Source organism: Myotis davidii, unplaced genomic scaffold (genome assembly GCF_000327345.1).
Source record: "Myotis davidii unplaced genomic scaffold, ASM32734v1 scaffold18, whole genome shotgun sequence".
Lineage (NCBI taxonomy): Eukaryota > Metazoa > Chordata > Mammalia > Chiroptera > Vespertilionidae > Myotis > Myotis davidii.
In genome coordinates, this window is record NW_006292696.1 from 10,316,530 (window position 1) to 10,340,243 (window position 23,714).

A 23,714-nucleotide genomic window follows, 5' to 3' on the forward strand; every position below is an offset into this window, starting at 1 on the left:
GGGGGGGGTTGTGGGGGGATCAGGCTGGCAAGTAGAAGCGGTTAGAGGCAATTAGGCAGGCGAGCAGTTGGGAGCCAGCAGCCCCGGATTGTGAGTGGGATCGGGCCTAAACCAGCAGTTGGACTCCCTCAAAGGGTCCCAGATTGGTGAGGGTGCAGGCTGGGCTGAGGGACTCTAGTATATATATAAAAGCATAAGCAACCATTACGACCAGTTGACCCCTCAACTGCTAGACCAGTCACTATGACACACACTGACCACCAGGGGGTGGACACTCAACGCAAGGGCTGCCCCCTGGTGATTAGTGCACTCCCACAGCAGGAGCCACTCTCAGTCAGAAGCCAGGTTCACAGTTGGCAAGCACAGCTGCGGCAGCAGGAGCCTCTCTCACCTCTGCAGCAGCGCTACAGAGCAGTGGCGGCAGGCACAGCAGGCAAGGGTGAGTGGGAGCGGCATGGCACCTGGCCCTGGCTCTGGCTCCTCCCCGGCTGCCTACCACTCGTGCACTGCTACATCCTGGGGATCAGGCCAAAACCAGCAATCCGACATCCCCCAAGGTGTCCCAGATTGCAAGAGGGGGCAGGGCATGTGGAGGGACCCCACCGGTGCATAAATCCATGCACCGGGCCTCTAGTATAATACATATGGTTAAATATTCAATGATCACTATATTATTTTTAAAATTGAAATAGTAGTTAAATTAAGAGTGAAACAAAGCATCTTTTATAATGGTGAAGGGTACAACTGCATATAGTGAAAATATTACTGATTTATCTATGTGCTGAATATCATAGTAACAAATGGGTCTAGGTTTTCTTGTGGTCAGGAATATAGAGTATCTATACGACAAAAATCATGTAGTTATATGTGAATTAGTAAAGTTTGGGCAACACTCCCACCATGAGTCTATCTCAATGTCTATTTCATTCTTGAATTCTTCTAGGTTCTGTACTCAAGGGGGAAGGAGGGCAAAGAGTGAAGAAGGACAGGTAGACAAGGCTACAGGATGATGGTAGAATGGAAATACTACAATTGACTCTGTATACATGAGAGGTGTTCACTGTTTTTTGACACTGTACAAGCATTGAACACCTCTGTGTCAGTTTGTTCTTCTTTTGAATTGATATGAATTATACTAGGTAATATCTAAAATTTCTCCTATCCCTAACAATAGACGTAGCAAAGTATTTCACAGCTTCTCAGTTGACACCTAAGAAAGTTGTTAGTCATATTGTATCAAACCCATCATTTATCTTTGTGTCTTCTTATATAATCCTTTCACTATATAATTTTCATTTTTAACCATTACCTTTATTTTTATACTTCCATGCATTTTTAAAAAACCCTTCCTATGCCCTAGGAATTGGCAAATAGATTTCATCTCATGAGTCACTTCCTAGAGGACTATGCTAAAAGAATTGTGGGAATTCTAAATGTGGTACCCAATGTCTTAATTGATTATCAATGTATGCATGGGTGAGGGAGAATGATTCACAGTATATAAAAAAGAGGTGAGTTTAAAAGCATTGATTGTGAATCCTAAGATTTCAAAATTACCTGATACCTAGATTCAACAACCAAAATTTATGGCTATTTTCTCTATTACTTTAAGGGACTTTAAAAATAAAAACATTTTAGCCAAAAATATAAACCTCCCTTTTATTTAAATGGGGAGAGGTGAAAAGAAAAGAGAGTAGGTACTTTTTCTCAAATTATAAGCTGTATTATAAAAAATATCATTATTTTGAGTTTTATTTCAAAGTCCTGAAAATCCATAGGCAAAATATATAAACTACATGTTTGAATTGAAATTAAGCAAAGTTAACTGCATATATATATCATTTGCATTCTCAGGTATTTTCTAACAAATCATAAATTGTTTTTTCTTGTTCTCTTCACAAGTTAGTTACAAAAAGTGGTATGAAGCCCTGGCAGAGGTAGCTCAGCTGGTTAGCGTGCTGTCCTGATGAGCCAAAGTTGCAGGTTCCATCTCCTGTCAGGGCACATATAAGATTTTTGTTGGTTCTTATTCACAGGTATATGAGATAAAGGATTCTATGCTCAACATCACTGCAAAAGACTGAATGTTTCCAGATATGTCAGAATTTAAAATGAAATACTGAAATGCTTAAGGGAGGAAAAAGTCTTTATGCCCAGGAGTTTCAGCAGGGTCTTACAGGTAAATATCTATAAAAAAGGAAGGAAGGAAGGAAGGAAGGAAGGAAGGAAGGAAGGAAGGAAGGAAGGAAGGAAGAGTGATCAGAAAGGATAAAATAAAACTGCCTATATTCTCACACACTTTGATTATTCACATAGAAAAATCCCAGAGAATCTGCAACAAAAGCAAAAAACAGCAACAACAATGACTCTTGGGACAACTTTGTAAGTTTAAAAAGAAACTCCTCCAAATGCCATGATCCCTAGAAATAGGTTTTTGAAGAAAGTTGTTAAGTTTTTCTATAAAAAAAAGTATTAATTTTATGATCAAATTTTATTGTTTCTCAAGTAGGGTTTTTAAGATTCTGATTTAAAGTGTCCAAATGTTGAATTTTTTTAATTCCTATGATTTTATTATTTGTAGTACCTAATACAAACTAGGATTAAAAAAAAAGTTCTTATCTTTTCTTCAGTGAAGAGATAAGAGTAATTTGAAATTTACTCTATTAATTATTAGTAGATACTGGTGTGTCAATCTAGGGCTTTAAGATTCCTGAAAAAATAATTGTTTTATAAAAACAAGTAACCTTCATAAAGGAGGAGTTTTCTAAATAGAGCTAAATACAGGTTACCACCAATTTAGTAATTTAAAAATTACTAAATTAGTAGAGAAAAAAATTAACATGGATGGGTACTAAACATATCAGGACGATCACTTCCTGATCGTCCTGATATGTTTAGTCTAACATTTACATGTTATATAAATGTCTAATCACTATATTGTAAACCTGAAACTAATACATGGAAGTATAATACTGTATGTCAACCACAACTGAAAAATAAAAAAAATTAAATTTAAAAAATTAAAAGAAAATAAAAACAATAAGTTATCATGCAACCATCTTACCAGTCAAGTTCATACTTATTAATAAATTTAAAAGAAAAACAACAACCACACTTTAAAAATTCAGCTAGTCAACCAACTTTTCTCATAAATCTCACTCAGAAGAACATTTCAAATCTCACCTAAATTTCTACCTGATATTAGAAACTGTCTCTTTTTCCCCAAGAGCCAGAGCCACACTTTTCCAATTACAGTGCTATGTTTGAAAATCCCTGAATCTCTAAATAAAAATTCTCTCTGGATTCCATGGGAAGAATTTCTGTGTGCGTTGTACAACTTTAACTCTGACACAATCTTTAGGCTAAAAGACCTGTCAACTCTGAGGGGAAATAGTACATTTATTTTTCATGCCTGCTCAAAAAATAATAATAATCAGTCCAGCTTACACGGGAGGGGGAGGCATGTTTCATTTCTCATTCTGAGTAATTCTCTATTGCAAACAATGCATCTTCTGTGAGAATCTTCTTGCTGAAATTCCAAAAATGTTTCCAAATCCCCAAATATTTCTAAATTATTGTATGACTTGAAAAAATACAAACAGTAAAACTTCTCTGTGATATCAAGTATCATTATATTAAATTAATGCAGGTTTTTTATCACCATAAAATAATTAATACATTGATTATGGAGAAACACCAAGAAAGATACCATAGAACTATGAGATCAGTCTTAGCATTAAAGAAATTACGTGCCCTGAAGTGTGTCCTTAATTATTTAGAAGGCCAAGTAATTATCTACATGGAATTTATCAATAATTAATATGCCTACCTTAATGCACTTTAACTAAACTCCCTTTTTATATAATGAATCATCCACACTCAATAACATTAAAGTTTAAAGTTTTAAGAAACTTAGATGTGATATCAACAGTGAGAGCTTCCAGGCTTGGATCTTTTTCCCAGGTCCTGTCATCTAGTCCTATGTCTCTGAATACCAATTATGTGATGCTGTTGACTCAAAAGTTTATTTCTCTAACTTGGTCCTCTCCACTGTTCTCTGTATCCATTCACTCAACTTCTAGTCTGAGTCTTCCACTTGAGTATACATCTAATGAATATTTAAACTTAATACTTCCAAAAGTCAACTATTCCAACTTGTAAAATTCACTCCTCTACTAATTGTTTACATTGAGGTAAAAAAGAGCTACCATCTACTCTATGGCACAGATTTAAAAATCTACAAGTTGTCCCAGATTCCTTGCTTACCCTCATCCTCTCCACACAAGTCCTGTTTGTTCTAGCTGTAAAATATAATTCTCTCCATCCGCACTGCTACCACGCTAGGCCAAGCCACTATCACTTCCTGCCCAGCAAACTGCAGTAGTCTGTGAAATACATCAGTTTTATCCTTGCCCCTTCCCATTCCATCTTCCAAACAGCAGCCAGAGTAATCTTTTGAAACAATAAATTACTTCATGCCACTATGCTGAACCCAGCCTCCTCTCATCCCAGTCTCATCTTCACATCCATGGACCTGTCAGAGAGCTGTCACAGCTGACAAACAAAATCTTAATGCTAAATCTTAAAGTTTCAGTGACACATTAGGTTTATGAAAATAAAGGGCAAAACAAGATAAATAAAAATATTAAAGGATGTAGAATACATACATATAGGAATCAACTAGATCATATACCTTTGACATAGATTGCATTTATGTCGCTTAATAATACAACAGTAATTGTAATACACTTCTATATATGTACTTTTAAATAAGTTCAATTAACCAAGGGAATTCATCAACACTCATTCCAAACAACCATGTTTAATGATATTCTTAAGAATTAAAAGTCTGAATCTTGTCATTAATTTTTAAAGCAGTGTATATAACAAACTCTAGGCACTGATTAAGCTATCTAATTGTGTATGCATTTGTCTACCAAAAACTCGTTGTAATTCAGCAGCATCATTAACTCTAATGGTCACTGCTGAAAATGAGGATGTTGTTAATATCATGGCCATGAGCATGAGCACATTAAAGAAACTTTCCCACTCCATCCCCAGGTTTGCTTTTGTTTTGACAAAAGAGAAAAGTATTTAACACGATCTGATAATGATGTATAGCAGCAGCACTTGAAAAAGCAAAGACCATCTCTTTATTCTCCAGTAGAGGAATATATGAATTAATTCCATACTGTAGGACATAATGAGGCTATGAAGAAATATTTTCAGTATATGAATATAAAGTTTTTCAAGTTGCATCATTAGGTAAAAAAGGAAATCATGTGATAATTCTATGTTAAAAGATGAACAAAAATCATTCTATAATATGTGCTCAAGCCATTTTTTAATAATGAAGAAAATGCTCCCCAAAAATCTAAGTAACAAAATAAACTGATTAATGGAGTGGATCCTGAGACATGGAAGCATGGAACAGAGTGTGGAGTCTCAGAGGGAAGGTGGGGAAGGGTGGGTGGGTAGGAAGTAATCAACCAAAGACCATGTATGCATACCCTATTTATGCATAACCCATGGACGCAGATAATAGGCTGCTGAAGGCCAGGGGGTGGGGGGTAGAGGAGTGGGAGGGGTGGGAGCAGGCTAGAGGGGGCCAATGGGGGGAAAAGGGGACATACATAATACTTACAACAATAAAGAATTATATATAAAAAAAAAAGTTTCCCAAACTGTGAACACCAGTTACCTGAGACTGGATGGCAAAGGCATAGATCAATTTTCCCTTGCATTTTACTTTTATACATTTGACTTTTATAATTGTTATAAAATCTAAAAAGAAACATTATCTCTCAAAATCACTTGGAAATTCACAAGTCCCAGAAAAAAAGACCTCCCCTGAAAGTAAAATATCTATATAACATTATTCACCAAATTAATAAAGTTAGTTCAGGAATCATTGGTATGTTCTCTAATTCATGCAATAACACTACAAGCACCATTATTTTCATTTTACAGGTGAGGAAATTAAAGTACAGAGAGGTTAGGTATTATTCCCAAAGCCACATAGTTACCAAGTAGCAGAAGCTAATTTAACTGCAAGTCTGGCTCTAAAGCTTAGATTTTGACTATAAAATATTACTTTTAATATTTATAGCCTGTTTAATACATTTACAGAGCATTCCAACACTGAAAATATTACAAAATATTAAATATAATATAGCAGGCTCTCTACATTTAAGAGAAGGTGAAGGGATTAGTCAAAGAACATAAATGCATAACTCATAGGCACAGATAACAATGTTGTGATAGCCAGAAGGAAGGGGAGGTGGAGGGGACATCTGTAATAGTGTCAACAATAAAAATAGATTAAAAAAATAAGGAAATATTATATCTTGAGAGAGATGACCGAGCCAAATGAAGAGTGACATAGTATTCAATAACCAAGGCATAATGGATGGAGCCACATCTATTTCATTATTTTCTGCTTATCTCCATGGCTTTCATTCATTGGGTGCTTAACAAGCATCTATAAATTGAATGGTCTTTTGTTATGTAATATAAATGTATTAAGAGGTCTCATGATAATCTAATGTGTTCTGCATATGCAGAGACTGTGTCAATTCAATGTGGACCAAACACAAACCATGAAGCATTTCTCTTCACTTAGAGCAGCAAATGACCCTTTCACAGGGGTCGCCTAAGACCATCGGAAAACACATATATAATTACATATTGTTTTTGTGATTAATCACTATGCTTTAATTCTGTTCAATTTGTAACAATGAAAATACATCCTGCATAACAGATATTTACATTACGATTCATAACAGTAGCAACATTACAGTTATGAAGTCGCAACGAAAATAATTTTATGGTTGGGGGTCACAACATGAGGAACTGTATTAAATGTCATGGCATTAGGAAGGTTGAGAACCACTGACTTAGAGCATTAATACAACCTCATGCGACCTCTTTTGACATGAGAAAGCACTTATGAGCTGGCTGACTGGGGAGTAAGCATTATCCATGGTCCTGAAACAAGAGACCTCTGGATAAAGCTCACTGGCACTTTTAGCTGTTTCTCATCTCAGATTCCCAGAAGCCATATGTCAATTGAACAGAACTAAGTTGCACATAGTTAAAATGCCCATTATTACCCAAAGCAATATACAGATTTAATACAATCCCCATCAAAATCCCAATGACATTTTAAAAAGAAATAGGACAAAAAATCATCAGATTTGTAGGGCAACACACACCAAATAAAAGCCTAACTAGCCAAAGTAATCTTCAAGGGGGGGAAACAAAGCCGGAGGTATCCCACTGCCTGACTTCAAATTATACCACAGAGCAATGATAACTAAAACAGCATAGTATTGGCAGAAAAACAGACACAGAGACCAATGGAAAAGAATTGAGAACCTAGAAGTTTACCCACATACGTATAGGCAAATAATTTTGACAAAGGGGCCGAAAATATACAATGGAAAAAAGAAAGACTCTTCAATAAATGGTGCTGGGAGAATTGGAAAGCCATATGCAAAAGAATAAAACTAGATTACAGTTTGTCCCCTTATACAAAAATTAATTCAAAATGGATCAAAGACCTAAGTATAAGATCTGAAACAACAAATTACATAGAAAAAAAACATACATACTAAATTTATGGACCTTGGTCATAGAGAACATTTTATGAATTTGATCCCAAAGGCAAGGGAAGTAAAGGCAAAAATAAATGAATAGGATTTTATCAAACTAGAAAGCTTCTGCACAGTAAAAGAAACCACCAACAAAACAGAAAGGCAGCCAACTGAATGGGAGATGATATTTGTAAACAATAGCTCCAACAAGGGGTTAATATCTAAATTGTATAGTCCCAGGTTCGATTCCGGTCAAGGGCATGTACCTTGGTTGTGGGCACATCCCAGTCGGGGGTGTGCAGGAGGCAGCTGATCAATGTTTCTCTCATCGATGTTTCTGGCTCTCTATACCTCTCCCTTCCTCTCTGTAAAAAAAAAAAAATCAATCAATAATACATATTTTTTAAAAATAAATAAAAAATGGGCAGATGAACTGAACAGATGCTTCTCCTAAGAGGACATAGAAGTAGCCAGATATATAAAAAGATGCTCAACTTCACTAGCTATTAGGAAAATGCAAATCAAAACTGTAATGAGATACCACCTCACACCTGTCAGAATGCCTACTATAAACAAGACAAGTAATAACAAGAGCTGAAGAGTTTGTGGAGGAACCCTCATTCACTGCTAGTGGGAATCTAAATTGATACAGCCACTATGGGAAACAGTATATAGCAGTGATGGCGAACCTTTTGAGCTCGGTGTGTTAGCATTTTGAAAAACCCTAACTTAACTCTGGTGCCATGTCACATACAGAAATTTTTTGATATCTGCAACCTTAGTAAAACAAAGGTTTATATTTTTGATATTTATTTTATATTTTTAAATGCCATTAAACAAAGAAAAATCAACCAAAAAAATGAGTTTGCATGTCACCTCTGACACGCATGTCATAGGTTCACCATCACTGGTATAGAGGTTCCTCAAAAATTGAACTGTAGACTCTAAACCTGCATGGTTTTGCAAATCAACATCACAATAAATTCAATAAATAAAATAAAATAAATACAATACAATACAATAAATAAAATTAAATTAAATTAAATTAAATTAAATTAAATAAATAAATAAAATGGTTAGGAAAAAATTAAGAATAGAGTTACCATATGACGATAGAAGATATCTTCTGGGTATCTTGCTGAATAATTTAAACATTTATTTGTGAAGACATATGCAACGCTGTGTTCATTCCCAGTGGCCAAGATGGAAACAACCAAAGTGCCCTTTGGTAGATGATTGTATAAAGAAAATGTGGTACATATATACAATACTATTCAGCCATAAGAAAAAATGAAATACTGTCATTTGCAACAACCTGAATAGACCCTGAGGATTATCATGCTAAGTGAAATGAGTCCATCAGAAAAAGCTAAGCACCATATGATTTCACCCAGATATAATACTGAAACTCATAGACACAGATAACAGTATGGTAGTTACCAGAGGGAAGGGGGTGGAAGTAGTAAAAGGTAAAGGGGGCCAAATATATGGTGATAGAAGATTATTTGACTTTGGATGGTGGGCACACAATGCAATACAGATCATGTATCATAGAAATGGACACTTGAAACCTATAAAATGTTATAAACCACCCTGGCCAGTTTAGCTCCATAGTTAGAGCATAATCCCACAGACTGAAGGATCATGGATTCAATTCCCAGCACAGAACACTACCTGTGTTGTAGTTCCCTAGCCCTGGAAGGGGCTCATGCGCAAGGCAACCAATCAATGTGTCTCTCTCATGTCGAGGTTTCTTTCTCTTGCCACCCCCACTCTCCCCCTCCCCCCAATCAATGGGACCTTTTTCATTCTCAAGAAATCAATGAAAAATTAAAAAGAATGTTATAAACCAGTGTCACTACAATAAATTTAATTTTAAAAAATAAATTAAATAAATAAATAAATATAAGGTATTAGGCCTGGAAATACACGCAAGTGAAAAAGATAAATCCACATGCCTTCCAAAGGGTCTTTCATTCTACTTGAAGCAACTGTGGCTGTTTTCCAAACAGTAAGAATTGGTATGAGGAGCACGCTCACAGGTCAGGTCACTTTCTATAAGGCCTCTTGATGCTCTCATGCCAGAATATATGTGGTGTATAGTTGCATGGTCCTAAGAAAATTATTTTAAAACATTTTGGATTCTCAAGCAAGTGGCTCTGCTGAGACTGCATCTAGTTGACTATCTAAAACAGGCACTCAGAAAGAAAACATAAAATCAGCAACAGCTTTTATCAGCAGGCATAATCTTATGCCTCTCACTTGGTTATTTTATGTGTCAAAAAGTATGTTTGTATAGACATATATTCAGATTTAACACAGTCAAATGCCTCTTTCATTATCTGCGATTAGGATAATCACTACTTAAAGAACTTTAAACCTATTGTATTTAAAGATAGTTCCCAACCTATGAATTATATAATACATAATTTGCTCATGTAAAATTGGGAGAGACTCAGATTCATTTATTCACTCAATAACTTATTCAAATGAGTGTTTAAAAACTCATCATGTATCAAGCAATGTGCCAGGCACTAAATTTTTAAAATATTCCAATGCCAAGCAATTATTTTTTATACAATTATTCAAAGTATCCACTGAAGAAACTATAAAAATAATTTTGATAACTGCATAACAGTCTGAAGAATCCATGTTCATAAAATATTTCAGTATCTTAGCCAATATCTATTAAATACTAGTGCTAATGTTTCATCGGTTGAATGTACTGCTAAATGTTTTTACTTTTCAAAATCATATATAAATTCTGACAAATGTAAAAGGTCATTAGCTACAATGAAACCCTTAAGACCTACTATGAAATCAGTACTCAATGGGATAGTAATTAACTTCAGAAACATACATCTCAGTTGATTACTCGTGAGCAAGACATAAATGTTACAAGACCACTGCTGCTAGAGAGATGTCTTGCTTTAGAAATAATAAGGAAAGGGATAACTGGGCTTTTTTCTTTGCTTTTCTAAAAAAAAAAAAAAGGCTATAAATATACTTTACTTACAATTTTACTGAAAAGTAAAAGCAGGACTCTCAAATAATTAGAACCTCCTTGTCTTAGAAATTTTCTGCCCATAAATTTTTCTTAAGCAATAATTAAGACCTTGCACAAAGAGTTACTCACAGAAATGTGCTTGAAACACTGTTTATAATAGCTAAGTAACTGGGGAATATATAGTGGAAAATATATTCAACTATAGTGCACATACCTGAGTCTCTTTATGTACATTATGTTTAATATATAACATATAATATGTACAATAGTATATTATATTGTTTTCATTAATTGCAACTGAGTCTAATAATATATACCAAGATGCAATATATACGTATGTGTGTGTGTGTGTGTGTGTGTGTATATATATATCCTATAGAATAAAAGCCTAATATGCAAATAGCCTGGTAGAACAACTGGCTGCTATGACATGCACTGACCACCCGGGGTCAGATGCTCAATGCAGGAGCTGCCCCCAGCCTGCAGGCCCAGGCCAGCCAAAGCGGGTGCCAGTGGGTGGGGGCTCCCTGATTGCTCCACTGGTTGCCCCACATATGAGCCCTGATCACCAGCCAGGCCTAGGGATCCTACCCATGCACAAATTTCGTGCACCAGGCCTCTAGTAGAGAAATAAAAGCAGAAGAATCTGTATGAAGTATAAATCCTCATATATATATTATATATATATCTGCGATCATTGGTGGTAGATTTCTTTCATTTTTGCTTGTCTGAATGTTCAGAATTTTATAACTTTCTATAGCATGTCCTTACTGTTTTTATAATAAGAAAAATATTATTTGACTCAAATTTTTAAAAATTCAAAAACGTGCTGCTGAGGTTTTGTCACTTTTAAGCATACCATATATACTTTATCAATTAGTCCCTCCCCAATTTGTGAGCCTTATGAAATATAAATTTTAAAGCTCTCCCTAGTACCTACAATAAATTCTGTTCTATGGAATTCTTTCTATTTACTGGTTTAAATACGTAAGCTAATGTTTTCAACCATTTAATGTTCATCGCCATTCAAGCAACACATAATGTCTTTTTATAGTATTCAAAAGCTTAGCAAATAAATTCTAAAAACAAATCAGTAATCTGAATTAGTAATACAGAGCTAATTTTCCACTTTGATGTCAAAGGTTGGCAGACACTCTGCCTCACTGTACACTGTCAAGAAGCCACAGAGGAAGAAGGAAAATTACTGCTCTTTTCTATAAAACCACTGTAATATCAGAACCGAAAGGCCGTGCACCACTTCAAATCCTCTGTGCCTCACACCTTAATTTAGCCATGGATGCAGCCATGACTCCTCACCTCCAGACTGGACTGGGACCCTCTCATTTCCTGCCCAGGCTTCTCTGATGCCTTAGGCTAGGATGCCTGCAGGAACATGCTCCTCACCAACAGAATCAAAATCAGAATTGATAGGGAACTCAACCCCTCTTGACTACCATGTGATAATCCAGGCTGAGCTCATCGCATGATAATCTCAAAACTATTATACTCACTGACTGCTAACTTGTTTGTCATTTGGCTTTTCCATCATCTGCTGAAAACTCCATGAAGAAAGGGCTCATGCCTGCTTTATTTACCACTATATATCCTGCCCCTAATAGATGCCTGGCATGCTATGCATGTAATAGTTTGTGTTGGGAGTCTCGCCCACATACTCAGTTTCCATGATTTCACTAGAGGAACTCAGAGAGTTTAGAAAAGTTGTTAAACTCATGGCTTTGGTTTATTACAGCCAAAGGATAGAGATTAATATCAGCAAAGGAAGGGCACATACAGCAGAGCCCAAAATAGAGCAGACACAACCAGTTGTCCCTTCTTAGTTGAGCCATACATACAGCACTTAATTCTCCTACCAAGGATGTGTGACCACAGGCATTTAATATTGTCAATGAAGGAAGCTCACCTGAGCCTACTGCCCAGGGTTTTTATTGGGGGTCAATCAAAAAGGCATGAAACACCCATGTAACTGACATTGGCTATTTAGTAAGTATCCAGCCCCTTGAGTGGTATAACTGAAACAGCATTGTTCAAGTCCTAACCCCATAAATCACACATTCAGCAGAAACCATCTGCTGTGACCCAAAGCCCAAGGTATACAAAGAGACTCTTATCAGGCAAGATATTTCAAGGGTTCTCTCTCAGGAGCTTGTCAGGAGCTGGTCTTTTCTTTGAACCTGCAAGGTTTGAGCCCCAAGTCTGATAAGCATAAATGTTTGCTGACTACTGAATGAATGAAATGTGAAAAATGTTATGAAAGGAGAAGAGGAGAGTTCTTCAAGGGTAAATAGCAAGGGATTTCACTTTATTTGGGGATTAGGGAATGTCTCTCTCTAGATACAAATTTAAACTGTAGTCTGGGAGATAAATGGAAGTTACCCAATTTTAAAATGGACAATATGAAGAGAAAATAAAAAGGGAGGTGACAGTGTTGGAGATAGCTTACAGAACCAAGTAAATCAGCAGGATGTGAAAAAACCTGGAGACCCATTTATCATTTTCAAATTACCGCCCGTTCTCTGTAAAGAATACACATTGATGTTTATGGAGAAGAGAAATTCTCTGCATAAATTTATTTTAAATGCATCATTGAAATTCTATGCCAAGAACAAACAACCCCTTCCTCTGGCCTATATAGTTTAGACCCCAATCTTTCCTTAGTCTTCCCTGGCAGTTCATAAATTTAAAAAATATGTACTGAGATTTACTATGTACAACATTCAGGGTGTTCTCAATATAGCAGTAAACTTCAGCCCTTACCCTTAATCAGGCATTTTGTCTAAAATAAATCAGCACAGCCTGACCGGCATGGCTCAGCAGTTTAGCGTAGACCTATGAACCTCGAGGTCATGGTTCAATTCTCAGTCAGGGCACATGCCCAGGTTGCAGGCTTGATCCCCAGTGTGGGGTGTGCAGGAGGCAGCTGATCAATGATTCTCTTTCATCATTGATGTTTCTGTCTCTCTGTCCCTCTCCCTTCCTCTCTGAAATTAATAAAAATATATTTTAAAATGATAATAGTAATAATAATAATAAAACGAATCAGCACAGTTTTAAAAATTGTGAGAGTGTAAAATAAAGAGAAAAAAACTATAAATGGGGATAATAGGTACAACCAAATTTATATCCTTTAGATTGGGGTGGCAAGGATGTCCTCTCTAAGAAACAAAATGGAAACTAAAAGGCACAAAAGAGTGAGCCAGATAAAGCAGTCCTGGAAAAGATCTCTGGCTCCTGGGAAGACCCAGAGTGGGAAATAAGCTGGTATACCAGGGACAGAAAGGAGGCCACTATTTCTGGGGGACAGTGGTCCAGGATACAGAGGAAGTAGGAAGGAAGGGCCAAATGATGGAAGTCCTTCTGGGCAATGACAAGAATGTGCCTTTAATTTTAAATGCAAGGCCACAGTAGAGGTCTAGAACTGTTCACAGCCTGTCAGGGAAGAGCTCCTAATAGCTTTTGGCTATGGCCAGCTGTGAGCCCCACTGCTGCCTTGCCTGGACAGGGCTGTTTCAAATACTCCAACACATATGCATACCCTGACTTTGTGCTTTCAGAGAAAGAGCAGTTTAAACAATGCTACACAATCAGGACCAGTTTGGGGGAAGAGAGGGGTCCTGAGTTTACATGTCATTCTTTGAGGCAGAGCGCCTGGACCAATGTCAGATCTCCTACCCTTCTCATGGCACATTTTCCAACTACTAACCATGCATCAACTGGTATACTGAGTGACCTCAATTTAGGCCAGAAAAAATATTTAATGGTCTCTCAATCTATGTATTGAGAAATTTAAAACCTGTAAAAGAATATACCCTGTTCCTAAGTAGTTTGGAACATAGTAGGGAAGATAATACATAGACATTATCTCAAGTTCAAGCCCAAATACAACAGAAATCACAGGATCAAGCAGACAATATGATTTAGAGGAGACAAGAATGGAATTAAATCAGACATTACTTCTCGAACAAAATGTTTTAGCTACAACCCAACTATCTAATAGCCTCAAAAAAAAGTGTAAAGGTAGCCCCTTATTCACAGATTCACTTTCCGTGGTTTCGTTCACTCATGGTCAACCATGATCTGAAAATATTAAATGGAAAATTCCAGAAATAAGCAATTCTTAAGTTTTAAAATTATGTGTTGTTCTGAGTGCTGTGAGGAAGTCTCAGGCAGCTCTCTCCATCCCACTTGGGATGTAAACCATCCCTTTGTGCAGCATTTCCACATTGTACACTCATTAGTCACTTAGTGGCCATCTCATTTAACAGATCAACGGCTGTGGTGTCTCAGGGCTTGTGTTCTTTATGAAAGGTGAGCTCAGTACAATGTTTTGAGAGAGGGGAGACCACATTCACATAAGTCTTCTTACAGAATATTGTTATAACTTTTATTTTATTATTCGTTGTTGTGGTTTATCTCTTCTTGTGCCTCATTTATAAATTAAACTTTACCATATGTATGTATGTGTAGGAAAACCATAGTATATATAGGGCTCGGTATTATCCAAAGTTTCAGGCATCCACTTGGCATCTTCAACGTATCCCCCATGGAGGGACTACTGTATTGGGAACATTGGCAAAAACTCTAAAAATACAGATGGAGAGTTAGATGGGTTCCTTGATTTTAGCTTCTGCTAGAAGAGACCAAGTTCTTGCTTCCCTCTACATAGGCTGAGAACAATGTGAAAGTCCCCCTTGTTGTCATGGGACAACATAAGCCCAATATATAAGCACAATATCTTCTGACATTAAAGCAGTCTGAGCTATCGCTTTCCAGCAAAGCCAGGCAAGAAAAATAAAATTTTATCAAAAAAAACTTAAATCGTAAAATGCCCAAACTGATGGAAATGTCTTATGTTTGCAAAACTTTCAACTATGATTTGAAGAAGCCCAAAGCAAAAAGCATCATGAACCTCACTGCGAGGGGGGGACAAGCTTTCTGAAAGTTGTCTGAATGAAAAGGCAATGAAGGGTGGGGATCAGGGGGTGCACACTGCCCACAGGTAGGTCTCTGGTGCTACTTAGATTGTGCTGTTAAATTTACCCTAAACAAAACAGGAGATAAAGCTTGAGCTTCTTATTCTCAAAAACCAAAGCCTTTCAGAACGGCATTGTGACAGGTTAAATCCATCATGCTCTATTTAAAGGAATAATAAGAGTGGTACCTAACAGAGGTAATAGTTTGGCAACCCTGAAGACATGTTAAAAATTCAATTCCTCTCATTTTTATTTGCTGCAGGAGGAGTGTCCTTCCCTCTTTGTTCTGCATCCTCCTACATGCTCACCTTCCTTCAATGTTGGTAAAACAGAGTAGAGGAATAGATACTTTCGTAGAATAATAACACACATCTATTCATACATTTAGCAAATATTTCCTGAGCACTTACTAAGAGCTGGGAAGTCCATAATGAGCTAACAAAGTTCTGCCCACATGGCATATGTATTTCTATGAGTCTTACATGTTAGGTCTTTCATCAAAATTATTTTGTGAAAAACTCTTTATTATTCAAAGAAAGGTTTGTTTGTCTTTAAATTTTACCCTCAGGAATAACAAGAACCTAAATTGCCTTCCCCCCAAACCCTAGGAAAAAACCCTGGAAGTGCCTCTCCAGTATGAAACTGAGACCCCCAACCCCACCCCAGGGAGGTAAAAAAGAAAAATGTCCAAAGGATTAGAAAAAAGGGATACCTATCAGACAAAGAAGGGAAATTTTCCTGTCTATCCAAGAAGAAATGACAATTTATTTAATAGAAAAACTGAAGAACTAAGATGTACCATTTTATTTTGGCAAATGGATTGTGTTCACACCCTCACAAACACATTATACAAATAACTGCAGGTCTTACATTTGAAGAGTTATTTTTTCCCCCTTTTCTCTGACTCTTTCATGGAGGAAGGTCTTTACTAGGGCAGAGTAAAGAGGTATTCGATTTTACAAGGGAAATTTTGCTTTATATGTAAATACTCCAATATGAAAGAACCTAAATATTTCTTACCCGATTGGTGTGGCTCAGTGGTTGAGTGTCAACCTCTGAACCAGGTGGTCACTGTTCCATTCCTGGTCAGGGCACAAGCCCGAGTTGCAGGCTCGATCCCCAGTGGAAGGCATGCAGGAGGCAACTGATAAATGATTCTCTTTCATCACTGATGTTGAGTCATAAAAATATAATTTTTAAAAGTAGTAAAAAATTATAAAAAAAAACATTTGGCAACGTAGAAAAGATTGATAAATTCCTAGAATATACAACCTACTATGACTAAATCATGAAGAAATAGAAAATATGAACAGCAAATAATAAGTAAGAAGATAGGACTACAAGAAAAGAAAACTATAGGCCAATATCCCTGATGAATATAGATGCAAAAAAATAGCTTAGCTTTGGCTGGGTAGCTCAGTTGGTTAGAGTATCATTCAGATAGGCTAAGGTTGTGGATATGATTGCCAGTCAGGACAATACAAGAATCAATCCATGAATGCATAAATAAATGGAACAAACTGATCTCTCTCTCTCTCTCTCTCTCTCTCTCCCCCTCTCTCTCCTCACTCCTCTCTCCTTTTCTCTAAAATAAGTAAATAAAAAATAAATAAAATGAAATGAACCAGACAACAGATAGACAAATGCAGCATGATTTCACTTGTATGTGAAATCTGAAGAAGCCAAACTCACAGAAACACAAAGTAGAATGGTAGTTGCCAGGGCCTGGGGTTTGGAGGGAATGGGAGATGTTGACCAAAGTATATAAGCTTGCAGTTCTGAGATGAATAAGTTCTGGGGATCTCATACACAGTATAGTAATTACATTTAATAATATGGTATTATACACTTGAAATTTGCTAAGAAAATAGATCTAAATGTTCCCACCACAAAAAATCAATGGTAATTGTGTGATGTGATGGAGAGGTTAACTAACCCTATTATGTTAATCATTTTTTGCAATATATAAGTGTATTAAATCATCACATCCTATACCTTAATTTTACACATTATATGTCAATTACATCTCAATAAAGCTAGGGGAAGAAACATTCCTAGCACATATCTGTTGCTCCAAAAATATTTCTTGAATAAGGGAAAAGATAGAGTCAACATATTAGTGTGCAAACAACTATCGTCTGCATTATTTACATTACAAATAAGGAAACTAAAGCTTAAGAGGTTGAGTGATTTTCCTAATCTATACTAAATAATAGACAAATATGTAAATTGACCATCCCTCTGTGATGCCCACAGCCAATCAGGAGTGAGTATGCAAATTAACCCAAAAAAAAGATGACGGGCCTATGGCCAACTCATGTGCGCTGGCACCAAGTGGCCAGGGTCCTGGGGACACCCACTGCGTAGCCTGGGCGATGTGGTGGGCATTCCCGGGACCCCGCCTGCTCCAAGCCTGTGGCCAGCACGCACACGCACCGGCGCCCAGCGGCCAGGGTCCCGGGGACGCCAGTGGAGTGTCTGGTCCTGTCAGCCTAGCCTGGGGAAGCTGGAGTTCCTAGTCCTTCTGGTTTCTGCAGCCCCTGGACCAGAAGCAGAAACCAAGAGCATGGGGAGCACAAGGAATTCTGGGAATCGTAGTTCTGGTGGCAGCCCCTGGACCAGAAGCAGAAACCCAGAGCATGGGGAGCACCAGGAATGCTGGGAATTATAGTTCTGGTGGCAGACGCATTGCGGGATCTCCTAGACCAACAGTTTTCAACCTGTGGGTCATGACTCCTTTGGGGGTCGACCGACCCTTTCAAAGGGGTCGCCTAAAACCATCAGAAAACACACATATAATTACATAAGGTGGGGGATGGAGGGAAAACAAAGGTGACAGACATAAGTAAAGTCAGAGTGTCGAGGAAAAACTAAAAGGAAGATACCCTGCAACTTATAGGAAATCTCCACCAATGGAGCAAAGAAAAAAAAAAGACCTCTATTAATCTGTGAGCACCAAACCAAACTGGGTTGGGGTCTCAGACAATTCGCTCATATGATTGCAAAGACAGACAGAAACTCTCAGATTGGAGAGGGCTCCCCTGAGGGCTCCCAGATTGGAGAGGGTGCAGGTTGGGCTGAGAGACCTACCCCCCTGCACAATTTTTATGCACTGGGCCCCTAGTGTCATATATTTAGTAAGTAGATGATGGAGCCAGGAATCAAGCCCACATTTTCTGACTGAGAGCCTCTATACACTCAAAAATACTATGTAATAATATGTCTGCAAAAATTTACTTCATCATGCTCCCCATATCATACTTTTTTTCATAGCAATATCATTTGGAGACAGTATTTCAGAAGAAATGAATATTCCTAAACTATACCAACACTTATTTTCAAGTAGCAGTGAGGTCATTCTTTCAAAAACATTCTCACTTTTTGTTTGATGAAAAGACACTAAAAAAGTATTTCTTTACCAACAGATAAATTGAAAATAATATAAAGTACCCATAGTGTCATACTAAATCATTCCCCCTTCCTTTCGTAAAACAAATGGGTTATCAATTTTGCCACACAAGTCTTATACCACTTGGCCCCATGGTATTAAATTAACCTTTACCTGACATTTCTAGATAATCATTTTGGGAGCCATCCAATAAATCATTTAATAAAATGAAAATTGAATAGCTTTTCAGAAAGAGCATGTGCATGTTTTAAGTACTTCTAAGTGGAGGCAATTGCACTCAACAACAAACGTGGCTCTTTGTATCACTAAATCCAAAGGAGTGGATTTGCCATCCACAAAGGCAGCCAGGAACCATCCAGCCACCAACCAGAACAGGCTTCTTAATGACATCCTCAAACAAAGACAACCATGCCAGGCACAGTTCTTCCCTGCCCTCTTCTCCATCTGTGGTCACTAAATTTTTGCAATTGATTAGAAAAGCAGATTGTTTTTGAAAGGATATGGCATTTCTGTGTGGTATAAATGCTGGCATCTAAAACAACTCCTTACTGTTTAGCTTAAGAGATCACTTATTTCTTAGAGAAAGAAGTTGGCATCTATTTTATAGTATGGGAATGGGTAGAAAGTCACCTTGAGGATAATTTTGGTTCTCTAAAAGGTCAGCTAAATGCCTGTTGTGCCAATATAAAGAAGTGGGTGTCAGCTGTTATGTTCTTGAGGGCCTCTGCAAATCGGCTTCAACCCTTGATATTCCAAGTTGGTTTCTCAGAATGAATGGATTAATATGTCTTATTAGGCTGAAGCCTTTAGGAGGTGAGTCACACCCCTGAAATACTGGCCTGTGAGATCCGAAGTTAAGAAATTAGAGGAACGGTCCAGAATAACTTCAACAATGGTCCAATGGTAAGACAAAAAATAAAATAGAATTACTTTGAAAACTGTCTCATCACAAGTTTTTATGAGATCACAAGTTGTTATGAGATTGTAGGGGGAGATTTAATAGGAAAAAAATTGCCATTAGCTGCTATTTCCTCTGAAATATTTCCTGTATTGAGTTCTCACATGAAAAAAAGTTGCCATTTTACTTCAGATGGAACCTTTGAACATTCACACACCAAATGTCTTCTGTGATTTTAAAAATGATAACAATTGGCTTGAGAAAGTACTGCAATAAATGTATTTACTAGTACTTAAAAGCACACAATAGTGATCACTTAGAAGTTTCCCTTTTACAACAATGAAATCAGGACACATTACTCAAAAAGACTGGCCTTTTGTTTGCATTCCGTAAAAATAAGGATATTTTGCATTTCTGGGAAGTGTATACATATAAATCTGTGGTTATCAATTAGGGTCAATTTTGCCTCCTCCCTGGGGACATCTGGCAATGCCTGGAGACAGTTTTGAAGGTCACAATGGGGTGCTGCACTGGTATCTACTGGCTTGAGGCCAGAGATGCTGTGAAACATCCTACAAAGAAGAGGACAGCCTCCCAAAACTAAGAATTATCTGTCCCAAATGTCAGTAGGAGGTCAAGAAACCCTCACAGAGACCAAAAAGCATCATCTTAAATTTTCAGAAGGACATAAAACAGACGTCATTATGAATTCCAAAAATGTCAATACATTTGAAAATGGGCAAAAACTTAGAAATCTTCCCACTTTTCAGATACTCAATTAACTTTTTTATCTGGGAAACATATTCATGAGGGTCGGTGAAGAGAAACTCTTGTCATTCTTTTCCGTATAATCCCTAATCCATGATGACACTCTGGAGGAATCCAAGGCGGGCTTTGAGAATTTTATCTATGCAGTCATGCGCCACTTGACAACAGGGATACATTCTGATAAATATTTAGGCAATTTCATTCTTGTGTTCACATCATAGTGTATTTTCACAAACCTAGATGATAAAGCCTACCTACTAAACACCTAGGCTATATGGTGCAGCATATTGCTCCTTGGCTATAAGCCTGTATAGAATTTTACTGTACTAAATATTGTAACAAAATGATAAATATAAATTTGGTTACACCAGCATTACAGCAAACACCTGAGTAATGTATTGCACTAGCACAGTGATGGCGAACCTATGACACGTGTGTCAGAGGTGACACGTGAACTCATTTTTTGGTTGATTTTTCTTTGTTAAATGGCATTTAAATATATAAAATATCAAAAATATAAATATTTGTTTTACTATGGTTGCAAATATCAAAAAATTTCTATATGTGACACGGCACCAGAGTTAAGTTATGGTTTTTCAAAATGCTGACATGCCGAGCTCAAAAGGTTCGCCATCACTGCACTAGATGTTATAACACAGCTTCAATGTCACTAAGCAAAAGGAATTTTTCAGATCCATTATCTTATGGGACACCATCTTACATGTGGTCCTTCATTGATTAAAATGTTGTTGTGCAGAGAAAAATTGTATTTGAACTGACAAAGAACATTACTATATAGTGTATTAGGAGGAATTTTCTGTACTTGGCAGTTTAGCAAGAGACTGAACAACCAAACCATATTTCAATGAAAGTCAGTATTATTATGTAATAGCTAGAAGCAGCTTTGGGTGTCCTAAAATAGGTTGTTCTATGGTTAGTAATTTAGTATTAAGAGTGTGAAATCTGGTCAGACAGACCACGATTCAAGTCCAAGCTCCATTTTAACAAGCTGTTCTATTATGGAATTCAGATTCACATGCCTCCCCTAAAAATAGTGATTTTACTTATTTCAGGTCGTTATTGGGAAAGTTAAATTAAATGGTGCATATAAAAATATTTAGGACATTAACAGCTTATATTCAATGAATGTACAAAATAATGACATTACTCAAGTTAACCTAGGAAAGTGTCACAAGATGAAATTTGATTGAGAGAAGAAAATCCTGGGAATTTTCTATGTTTAAAGTGTCTCCTGGAAATTGTGACTTTCAGTAAGACATCAATTTAAACCATTAACATACGGAAAGACAGGGGGAAAGCTTATATATTACCTCCCATTGACTCTAAATCAGGCAATTTCGTTAATGTTGATATAAAGGAAAAACTTTGTCACAAAGAATAGAGTCATGGATCTATAGATTTCCACAGTGTTATTACGGCAGCAGTCCCTCCTTGTAGGTGGTTTCACTTTCCATGGTTTCAGTTACCCAAAATCAACCACGGTTTGAGAATATTAAATGAACAATTTAAGAAAAAAGAACGTCATGAATTTTAAATGCATGCTCTCTGAGAAGCATGATTAAATCTCACGCTGTCCCACACTATCCCACCCAGGATGCAAATCATCCCTTTTTTCCAGCGTTAGCCCCACTATGTACACTATGCCCCACCTTCAGTCACTTTGTAGCTGTCTCAGTTATCAGATCAACTGTTGCAGTATTGTACTACTTGCCTTCAAGTAACTGTATTTTATTTAATAATGTCTCATTTTTCTCGCTTCAACTCAGCATGTAGGGATTTTATCATATAACATCATCAAGAAAAAGGATGAGTACAATACAAAAAGATATTCTGAGAGAAAACGACATTCACATAACTTTTATTGCAGTATATTTTTATAATTGTTCTATTTTGTTATTACTGTTATCAATGTCTTACTGTGCCTAATGTACTAAATTTTATTATAAGTATGTATATATAGGAAAATGGTTTATAGAGGGTTCAGTACTATCTTGAAGCCAATTTCACACTTTGTCCAGTTATGCACCAATGGCCCAATCAATACACACATAGGATTTATTGTTCCAAGTGAGTAGCTAAACCTAAAATCTTCAAATGATTTATACTTTCCAGTGCTCAATCTGTTACATGTAACATGATATCAATATTAGAGATTCTTTTTGCCTTGTTTTTCCTCCTAGAAACTAATGAAAGTAGAAAAGCACCTCTGTGATAGAGTTTGCCCAATACACTTTTTGTGCTGTAATAATCCCCTGTAAATAAATAAACATTCACATGCTTTAAAAAGCAGTGCTTTAGTGATATCTTAGAAAGCTTGAAATTCTCCATAGGTTCCCATAAAAAAGCAACAAGAACAACAACAGTAAGAAAATAATGGGATGAAACTGAAACTAACAAAGTGCCTATAGGTAATAAATAATGTTAACTCTAATTTACTAAATGAGCTCAAAATATCAACATTTAAATTCACTCATTTTCTAGAACCAGAATATAAAGTACTAGAGGCCTGGTGCATGAAACTCGTGCATGGGAGGGAGCCTCAGCCAAGCCTGCACCCTCTACAATCCAGGACCCCTTAGGGAATGTCCGACTGCCGATTTAGGCCCTCAGGATCGGGCCTAAACCGGCAGTCGGACATCCCTCTCACAATCCAGGACCGCTGGCTCCCTGTTCACCAAATGCACCCTGCTGCTCAGTCATTTGTTCGTTCCTCACTGCCCCCACTGCGGGCCTGGTTGCCCCACGCAGCCTACTGCTCAGTTGTTTGGTTGTCCCTCACTGCCCCCTCTGCAGGCCTTGTTGCCCCACTCAGCCTGTTGGGTCGTCTGTTCGTTCATCCGTTCGGTTGTGATGGCCCCTGGCTCTTTATATATAGAGATAAGTAATTTTCCTCATAAACTTCTAATCTCTATCCAAATATCTCCAAGAGACTTTAATATTATCTCACTCTGTCAGAATATACTATACTAAATTACTTTATATACTTGTTTAAATATCATAGCAAGTTTTAGTTTACCGTTGGGAT